Below are 10788 nucleotides of genomic sequence, written 5' to 3'. Positions count from 1 at the left end.
TCCAACATCTGCCAAGGGACCTTTTGCTGCAAGTTTTCAATCGGCTGCTCGCAGCACGCTGAAAAATCCTGCTGACAGCGGGTTGACCCTGAGCTGACATGTTGTGGTATCATTATGTGTGCTTTGGTGTGATGTCCCCCGGCAAGATAATAGAAAAGATGGTTAAATGAATTATACATTAAGACTGTAAATGAAGAGGGAAAATAAATATGAAAAACAAGATGAAAGTGTATTCATGCTAGCTTTTAACTCACAAAGAGAAGTTTTTAGTTCTACTTTGTTCTAAGGTCTCAAAGCATCTAAAATTATTTCAATCAGTTTTTCAGTCAATAATTTAAATATTTGTGTTTCTTCTTCTTTTTTTTTTTCTTCCCTTCCCCTCAAGGTTAAATAGTAGTATTCATCTTACACACTTCTGAAGTTCCTGCTTAGATTTTCGAACTAGTGAATTTCTGTTGTCACAGTAGTTTAAGGTTTCCAGCCTTGGTTCAGTGTTCTAAAAAATTGCTTTCCTTTAACCTTGAAAGAGTCTGAGTTTCACTCAAGTGACCGTTCACATCCAATTTATCCAGGGGAATCTGATAACAGACAGAAAGCGGGAACCTGGACTGCCTTCCAATTCTCATACACGCTGGCCACTTTCCCATTCCTCTGCCCAACCCTGTGTGTCAGGATCCTGTTCGCTGCCCAGGTAGGGCACGCTTCTGCTCTTTCCATTGGTACAGCAGTGCCAAGGGATGGCAAAGGCTGGGGTCACACAGTGCATCTCAGATATTCTCACACAAATAGAGCAGCAGCACCGTGAGCCTGACAGTGCGGCGCTTCCTGCAGCCTGCTGCAGCAGTTACACAGTTGTTTAACCTGGTCCCGTTTCGGTCAGAGGTGGAGAGTGCGCGTTTCTGTTGTAAAGTCTCTTAAGTTGCTTCACTGTTTCTTGAACTGCACTGAACTTATTTAGTGTCACTGAATATTAAACTCCCAGTTGCATGACTAATAATTCATTTTCATTTTTTTTCACCACATCTGGTGATGTGAGCTGGAAGCAAATCTGGGGAAGTTGTTGCAACAAAATCACACAGAATCACACAGCAGTTGAGGTAGGAAGTGACCTCTGCGTCCATCTGCTCCAACCCCTGCCCAAGCAGGGACACCCAGAGCAGGCTGCCCAGGACCACGTCCAGGCGGCTTTTGGAGGTCCCCAAGGAGGAGACCCCACAGCCTCTCTGGGCAGCCTGTGCCAGGGCTCCGTCACCCGCCCAGCACAGAAGTGCTGCCTGGTGCTCAGAGGGAGCCTCCTGGGTGCCCGGCTGTGCCCATGGCCTCTTATTTTTAAGCTACTCAGGTGTGCATCACTCCTTATAGTCTTGTATCCTGGCACTCATATCATCAAAATGCATCTTTCTTTGCCTTTTAGAAAGGTGTAGAAAAGAAGGTTTGTTTGTTTGTTTTTCTTTCTGTTTTTAACTATCTGTCTCTCAGAGTAAATTAGCATAACACCAATGTATTTTTTGGGGGAGGGTGCATCTACACAGATTTACAATGGCTAAGAGTTTGACCTGATATATTAAATTGAGAGTGGGATTTGAATCATAACCATATATTTGCTGATGGCTTTCTTATTGAGAAAAACGTATCTTGGGCAGTAGAAAATCGATCTGAGTACTGATCTGTGTCATAAACTTCATGGGATTAGCATGTTTTGGAAAAATGCTGCAGGAATGTATTTAAACCTCACATGGGAGAAGCACTTTGGAATTACTTTAATCACTAGGACTACAACAGAAATCGGTAGGCAGTTTACTATAGCTTTAGATCAATTTCACACGAGGTATTGAAGTTTTTCAAAGCCATTATGAGTTTCTAAAATATTTTAAACTATCTGCAAGATTACAGAATTCAAAGGAATACACCTTCCCTGTTTAGACTTGCTCCAAAGAAATATTAATGGAGAACGCTAAACTTCTGTTAGCACTATGAATTTGAAATTCACAGCAGAAAAAAAAAAAATGTGTTTTAAGTGGCATTTCACCAAATTATGCCTGTCACCAGACATCCTGAGTTGACCATCCATAGCTAATTAAATCTCTTCAATCCTTCCACTGCTTCTGTGCCATGAATATGCTAATGGCTGCTTTCATCAGTGTTTGCAATTTCTGCCATGATACCAAACGTACTGCTGGGTTGGATTTTAAGGCGTAGTAGGTGGGCATCCTAATAACCAGTGCAGAAGGGACTGTAGTGTTGAGGAAGTGCAAAAAGACAAAAACTATAAATGATCTTTATAAATAGATTTTGTATATCTTTGTGTTATGCTTAATGGATGCTGTGTATGTAATGCAATATGTTATATTGTCTATAATGTTAAATAAGTTTTATAAATTTATTACATACATATACATGTAGAGTTTTATATATATACATATATATATATATGTACCATATTAGAGTATCTTATACTTAAGGATTTTTCTCAATTAAGGATAAGCCTGTGTTTTTCTCTGGAGTTTGGATAGGCATAAGTACCTATATGTAGTTTGAAAAGTATTATTACTTCTCCTCATAGAGTAGTGTTTGATGTATTTAAATGACCGCCTATTAGAATTACTTAGAGTTTGCATTTGAAATAGTACACAGGCAAAAAGCTGAAGCTTAGTAGCTTGAAAATATTTTCCCTTTAAGGTGAACATCCTGCATTTTGTCAGCTTCAGCAGCATCGTTTCGTGTCATTTATCATGGCTGCCATCAGGTGAGTGGATTCTCAGCCCATGTATCAGTGGATCATCCAATGTACACCTCATCCTCTCTGAGAGCTTTTGTGAGGCACAGAGAGCAGCTTGTTCAGTGGGGTCACCGGCCTCTTTGTAGGCAAAATGGAATTTTCCTGCATGTATTCAGCTCCAACACCGCATACTGAATACAGTAGGATTTTCAGGATACAGTGTTTACTACCTACATAAAAGCATTTTGTTAATCTTTTGATAGTTATGTGATCTACAATTAATTAGCTACCTGTAGAACACGAGGAAAATGTATTGAATTAATTCTGTTTGGTGAAATTGTGTGTGGGTAAAGGTCGTACTTCAGCTGTGTGCTTGGTTATACCATAATTAAAATTCTCATGCGAGTGAAAACAATGTATTACAAAGAGACAGATATTTTTGATATCATTGTTTCAGTCTAATTGCTTGTTAGGATCTATAAATGACTGGCCTTGTTAATTTAAAATGTTTTCCCTAAAGTACATTAAGATATTTATTTGCATTTAAATTATGCAGTCAGGTAGCTCCTACTTGAAGAAATGATTGCTGTTTCTCAGTCACCTTTCAGGATAAAAAGAGACAATAGCAAACTGCTCATTGCAGTTGAAGCACATAGCTTTTGTTTGGCTTAAATAAAGTCAGATCTGGGCTATAGAGCTATATAGCTTCAGTCTTGTAAATGCATTTAAGTAATCGGAGAATAAGTTTATCTTCTGAGATGAGTCTTCAATGAAGAGAGGGAAGAAAATAATGCCAGGTGAAAGCTGCTTCGATAGTGAAGAAACCTCAAAAGTGCTAGGAATTTTAAAATATATCTAATTTATTTATAAAAGTCAATTTTGGGACTTCTGAAACAATGTGATTGATAGAATGATTATGGGTTTTGGTTTAGTTTCTTGGCATGACAACAGAGTTGACTGAATTGATAATTTTGTACAAACAGCTTTTAAAAACAAAAAGTGCAGCTGCATTAAATTTTTAGTGTGTTTATGCAAATATATCCATTTCAGCCATACAATGGGTTTTAACTCCTTTGTTCTCAGACTACAGTCAGTTCATCACTGACAAGTATCAGAGTTGCTATGGATATGTAGTATATGTATGCACATAAACATACATACATATATGCATATATATATATATACACACACATATAAAATGGGATCATCTTTAAAAGACCTAGAAATTAACCCCATCTTTATTAGCTCTGTAGCCTGGACAGGTAAGAAAAGAGCTTCAAGAGCAAGTACTAAAAATGGTACAAGTATGTTTGGCTGAAGAAAAAGACAATTTACAGTTTGGGGGAAATGAGAAACAGTACCTTGAACAAATAGAAAAAGGGGCAGATTAAGGCATAAAAAAATGTGTTTGTTGGTAGCTTTTATCAAAAATAAATGAATTCAAAAAAAAGGTGAAAAGAAGTAAATACGGTAAAATACCCAGTTCTGTGTCATTTTATGATTGGTGATTCGTGCAAGACAAATTAACAACAGAAACCCAAGAAACAAGATTTCATTGAATTTATTTTACTTCATCTCAGAGATCTTAAATGCTTTTCTAGTTGATATCCAGTGTGGTGGAGGAGAATCTGTGGTATCGTTACAGTGCATGCTTGAAATATATTTAAGTTTCCAACAGGACTAGAAAAGATGAATCCAAATGCAACTGTTTCAGAAACCAAATGCTTCTGAAAAGGAATCTCAACATTGTAGGTTGGCAGGTAGCAAAACACCTATTAATTAGAAAATCTGGTGAGTATATCACAGCCAAATAACTACTGTGTCCTGCTTTAAAGAGGTAATTCTATAATTATTATAAGACACAATATCAGAAATGCTGCCTACAACTTCTCCACCACTTAGCAGTACAGATCCCGTAGGACATACCCAAACTTACATTTGCTGTTTGTAGAACATTATTTGTAAAAGAATGATCAAGCGTAAGTTTTAACAACAATCTGGCTTTAAATTCTTCTGAAATCTACCATTCCAAGGCACAGAGGATGGAAGGCTTTGAGACTTTCTGTGGCTGCTCGGGAAGATTCTTCGTCTCTAAGGGATCTCACATATAGTGCAGGACACAGATGTCGTGCCATGGCAGTATGCAGGGACTTCCTCCTGATTTCAGAAGGCCTCTGACAGCCCTGAGTAGCCAGGGAAAATTGGTAAGAGGAGTAAGGCAGGTCAAGGACTGCAAGCCCATCTAGCACCTGAGCTGGCATCAAACAAGGCTTTGGAGGAAGAAACTTTATTTCTTAAGTATAAGGGCAGCTAAAACCTGATTCCATAGAGAGGGGTTTATAGTGTAGCTTACACAGTGAAAACCATTGTTCCAAGAATTATAGAAGCTAAAATCAGACTCCAGTCTGTCCATCTGCTACCACCATTTTTTTTTCCTTAGTGTAAAGCAAAATGTGTGTTTCTGTTAGAAACAGTACAGGACAGAGGCATAGCTGGGAGGGAGGAATCAGGGAGTTTCAAACTCTGGTGGTAAAACATTTTTCTCATGTCCTCCAGCTTCTAAAATGTAATATTTCTGTACGTCTAACATACATTTTACCGTAATTTTATATTATTTTTGATATGGTAGAGTTCTAAGATGGCTTTGCTTCTATTTTATTCAAGAAATACCATATAGTTATGTTTTAACTGGACACCTGCTAATGCAAAAGTGCCAATGGGAATTAGTCTGCCTGTGCAACCATAACAAAATCACTTCTCAGTGCCTCTGTTTCCCCTCTGTCTGCATCCTGTCAGCTGAAACTGCATGCACCCTTTGAGAAAGAAACTGTCTCCCAGTACTTGGTAAAACAGAGGCCTGGTCTCAGCTGGAGCCTCTCTGCATTACTCTTACACAAATAATACAGAAATAATTGAATCCCACCAGTGACAAACCTAATAATCCAACAGCAGCTTCTACGAACTCAGATGATGCTGTTCTTGTACATGGGGGATGCTCATGGGTGGCTGTGCTGACAAAAGACAGGCTTTGCTGTTCGACTGCTAATGCACCGAAGAGATGGGCACAGGTGGCTCCTGCGAGTGGAGACATCGCTGTCAGATTCTACCACCTTGGCAAGTTGTGGCGTGCTGTGTAACCTATAGGTGGCTTTCAGCTGAAATTTCTAGGTAGTTTCATGCCTGCCTACTCCTCCATTTGAATTACTAAGTCTGTAATAGAGTTACAGAACATCCACGCCAGAAATGTTTATACAGCAGGCAGCATGCCAAAGGCTTGACAATATCATAACTTAATTAAATGTGAGTGTATGTATGAACTAAAAGATAATTCAGTTGTGCTTAGGGTATATGGCCTCTACTTACCATGCTATCCTGCTTAGCCTACAACTTTTTGGCCAGAATATTTTTATCTTCTGCCAGCCAAGGTCTCTTTTATGATGCTGATTACATCCCAGGCCAGTTCACAAATACTGGATAATCACAGTGCACTCTCCCAGCACGCTCCTCCTGTTCATGTTCTTTTACCCCTTGCAGTTTAATTTCCCTCTATGGGGGACTGAGCCTGAGTGCTCTTTTGATGGAGATTGTCCTTCCCTTGTCTGCAAAGCCACTTAGTGCACTGGACTCCCATTTTGCAGAAGTGTAAGTGAATACCTGCAATGTGAGTCTACGGGCATTTTTTTAAAAACCTCTGATTTCCCTTTTGTCCTTCTTAGTTCCTTTTTTCTCCTGATGCACTTTTCCTTTCCCCAATCTAACACCACTTACTTTCCTGATAAAATAAATTCACGTTTGACTTCCCAGGTTGCTCCCTCATCCTCTTCCTTTCTCCTGCACAACCCTTAAACCTCTCTTCAAGCTATATGCTCTTTCTGCAGCTATTTTTCATTTCTTTTTCCCAAGCCCGCATTTTCCCTCATCAGTCCCTTCGTCCTCATCAATCTCAGAGAAGGCTGCTCTGTGCTAGCTGCAGAGGTGGGGAAGGCACCTCTGGTTAGCCTGGCTCAGGCCACCCTATGACACTTTGCAGGCAGGAGTACACGCCTCCAGGTCCTTGCACAGATGATGCCCCCTCCTTGAACAGCAGTGTCACGGTAGGGTTTGGTTCATTAAAGATCTCCGCTGTTTCCTTGTGAGGCAGGAGCTGGCATTATAATCAAACGAGGCGTTTGGTGTTGTGCCACACAGCTCTCACTGGCATTGCTGTGGAACTGAAGCCTTTACGTGGGACCTTCAGCAAGTAATCAGTGCATTTATTTTCTCACCTGTGAATTGGGATGATACCTCTATGATTTCTACTACCCAGTGGTTTGTTTTGTTCAGTGCCTCAAAGTGCTTGTATTCAAGCTTTTAAACAGGTGAAAAATACTGAAAAAGATTTGCTCCAATGGGGTCCATGTTTGTTTGTTTGTTTGCTTGTTTTTGAAAGGCATTAATGGGCTTTGGAGGCTTTATTAGCTTTAATGGAGAAGCAGAAATCAGCATAACCCTCTGAGTGCAGTTTAGATGCTAATCTACCGCTTTCTTTACATCTAGCAGCCCAGGTAGACACAAGGAGTCAGCTTGCATCTGTAAGCCCTCTGCAAAACATTTCTGCTCTGCCCCTTCTCTAGACCTTCCAGTGCAGACAGGTCTCCCTGTGTCCAGTTCTTAAAATTATCTGTGAGTGAACAAGGCAGCTTCTGAGTTTGATAAATTGTTATGACTTCACCTTCTGTCACTGAATATCATTGAAGCTGGTCTTACACTGAGTCAAGTCAAACAAAAAAATGTTCAAATCATTTAATGCTAGCCAAAAGACTTCAAAAGCTAGGTACCGCAACAATGTAGTAAGTCAAAAAATAGAGCTGTTTTTCAAGATATGTGTGAAGAGTCTAATTGCAACTGAAGCTTTTGATGAGATCGTTTCATGTAAATGGTACATAAAATATGATATTTATTGTTAATGTAATTTAAGATTTGTCAGGACATAATAATATCTCAGAGGTATAAAAATGTAGGAGCTGGCTAGAGGCCATAACTGCTAAGCTGAAATACTTGGATAAATGTTTGTTTAATGTAAGAAATGAATAGTTTTATGTTATCTTAATGCTTTTGAAAGATTGTCTTTTATTATTGCATCAGTGATTTATGTTATACACCACAGGAATGAAAACAGTGACTAACTTAATTGGGCATAAAGAGGAAAGTGTCTTTTTTTTTTTTTGAATAAACTATAAGTTTTCTATTATTTTCCCATGAGAGTATTTCTCTCCAATAAATATAAAGTGAACTATTGCTTCTCTCACTTCCTTATTTGTCTGACAGAATTATGTTAGACTTGCCCTCTGTGGCAAGGGAGTTTGTAATCTGGATATTGACGTTCTGGCAGCCGACTTGCATTGGACAATGAACAGACTGCCATCAAAGCAGAATTTAAAAGGTTATTTATAACTACAAAAGACCCACTCTTACCAATATTTTGAGTGTTTTAGTGTCTTGACACACAACCAGTTTGCTACTTTTCTTTCACTAGATGTGTAGAATCTTCATGGGGGCCACAAGGAATGAAAAGTTTCATCATCATGGGAATGGGCATGAAGTAATCTAAAAAAATACCTTTATGCATTTTATTACCACCAATGTTGATTGGTCTTCATTTCTTGGGGCAGCTTCAGAAAGATCCCAGGTGCTATGCTCCTCAGAGCTGCCATGCCCAAAAGCTGGATGCATGGACCCATGAAGGAAATCCACAATCCAGAAGCAGGTGCCTAAGTAACCTTTATGTTGAGTGGTAAGAGTTGTGTGTTTTAATTAATGTTCTCAATATCAGATGTTCTGGGCCCAGATGGAGACAGACTGTGAAAGAAGCAGCAGTACCTTCTGGTCCTTGCAGGATGGAGAACAGGGGGACATATCAGCTGGAATCCAAAAAGATATCTCAGGTGGCAAGGCCCAGCAGGCATAGACCCTCCAGTACAGTGTGACCAGAGCTCATATGCCTGCACCCACTTGACAAATAGGAGCAGTACAGGCAACATAGAAAATCTCAAGGCAGCCTGGGCACCCACTGAATCTCATTAACTGTTTTAGTTAATGGGATGTTGATATGGTTTTGAAACTCTGTATGATTTTAATTTTGTTTTATGCTAGTTTTTGTAATTGTTAATGTTATGTTCGACTGAGGAAGGAAGATGTAATCAACTCTGCCTTTACTTGGCTCTGGTAAAAGCTGGCCAGCGTTACACAGAGACCAATGTTGTGCAGTGGTAACCAGTGAGAAACAGACCCAGCTCCCTGCAATGGCTCAGGGCCTCTCCAGTGATGGAGGCACAATTGAATTTTGCCACAAAGAAGATGAAAACAAAATAATTGGAATGCACTGGCTCTGCTAGAAAACACTGCATTGCCAGCTGGGGAAGGTGAGATGAAGGGAACGCGTTTACCCTCTGCTTCCCTCCCTTTATTCTGCTATATGTCTAATATGCAGAGACTTCCCTGCCTTCAGACTTTCTCCCTGTGAGGAGAGGACGTGAGCAGTGACTGGATGAGGGCCGAGCTGGATATGTCTTGGTGGCGGCCGGAGACACCAGTGTGTGGCCTGCGGCCTGGACCTTCTGTTGCTTCTTTCCAGGGGCACAAAAGCTCCGACAGAGACTTAAAAAACAGAGCTCATTGTTGCACTTCTTTTTGTACTTTCTTTGTGACTTCTCAGCTCCAAAAAAAAAGAAAAAAAAAAAAAAAAGAATCATGGTTATAAAACTGAACCTAGATTTCTGGTCTAAATTTTGCTTTAGACTTAGATGGGCTCCCCCTCTAAGGTCAGCTGTAACCTTAAAAATGGTCAAGAAGTTTATATATTGTTCAAGAGTGCTTGCTGGAGAAAAGCCATTCCCAATTTCTCTTCTTCATTCTGTATGCTAGGTTTCTTATTACTTTCTAATTTACTTTTCATTCATGATTCTTAATTTAAAAAGTCATCATTTAAGTTTGAGCAGACCAACTTTCAGTACTGCAATATCTTTTACTCTTGATTTTGAAATGAATTACAGGATATGCTAAAGGCGTAGGAAGAACAGTTCATACAGCTTAAACTGGGCTGGACAGCCTTTAAAACGATCCTAAATGCCAGTACAAATTCACTCTTAAATTAGTTCTGTGATGTAGATCTTATTTAAATTGCAGCCAGAGAACACATCTGTGGTGCTATTGCCAGGCAGACTGCAAATTGTGCTGGATGTAAATGAGGACTGCTCTACCCAAGCCCAGCAAAGACAGCCGCGTGGGCAGCCCTTTGCATCGACGGACTGGCTGCTAGTGGGCGGACTGGGATCTGCCCTGGGTTCTTGTGATTTTAGTGAATTAACAGCTAAAACCCTGTCAGAGCACCAATTTAAATGCTTTGTATTTTTCATTGTCTACTGAAGTCAAAGAAACTTTGCATACTAAAACCAGCATATAGTCTAGCCCAATATTCTTGAAATAATGATCCCATTCAAAATCCACACCCTGCCTGACATTTTCAAGGCTGGCCTTGATTTGAGCATAGAAGTACATGATGTGTATTGCAAATCTAGCGGTACATAGAAAATAATGATTCAAGCGAAGCAAGAACCTCTGCTATTTAAGCTGTGTTCATAATATTTATCTAAATGCAAATGAGAATGTTGCTGTTCATACATATGTTTGTCATTTTGTTTCAGAAAGTTGATCAGGGAAAAAACTTGGTGAACTTTCTGATAAGATACTTACAACTTTCTAAAATAAAACTTGGATCAGTGCAAGAAACAGATGAGGCCTTTTATATGAAAAATATTTGTTCAAAAACTCTTCTCAAGTTTTCAGTAAATGTTGTCTGTATTAGATGCTTTGAACAGGCCCACTATTTTGATAGATCATGAAATAGTAAATAAAACTGAATCAACAAATGTTCTTCCAATTTCTTTCTCTTTGCCTTCTTTGACATACCCACGATTCATGCCCTTGGGCTGTTATCCTCTTCTTAGGAATGAAATTCTGCAAGCAAGAAGTTATATTCAGAATTATGCAAAATAACAGGACTACAATGAGATACTACCTCCGAAACCTGT

At 39.4% G+C, this 10788-nt stretch overlaps 1 protein-coding gene across 1 annotated transcript in view; it reads left to right on the top strand.

Annotated features, from left to right (window-relative positions):
- The window catches only part of AASDHPPT (aminoadipate-semialdehyde dehydrogenase-phosphopantetheinyl transferase), a 164400-nt gene that overhangs the window by 37624 nt on the left and 115988 nt on the right, over positions 1 to 10788 (top strand). The window lies entirely within an intron of this gene.

Source organism: Anser cygnoides, chromosome 1 (assembly GCF_040182565.1).
Source record: "Anser cygnoides isolate HZ-2024a breed goose chromosome 1, Taihu_goose_T2T_genome, whole genome shotgun sequence".
NCBI classification, from domain to species: domain Eukaryota; kingdom Metazoa; phylum Chordata; class Aves; order Anseriformes; family Anatidae; genus Anser; species Anser cygnoides.
The sequence above is the reverse complement of the archived record's forward strand: the minus strand, read 5'-3'. Positions and strand labels throughout refer to the sequence as shown.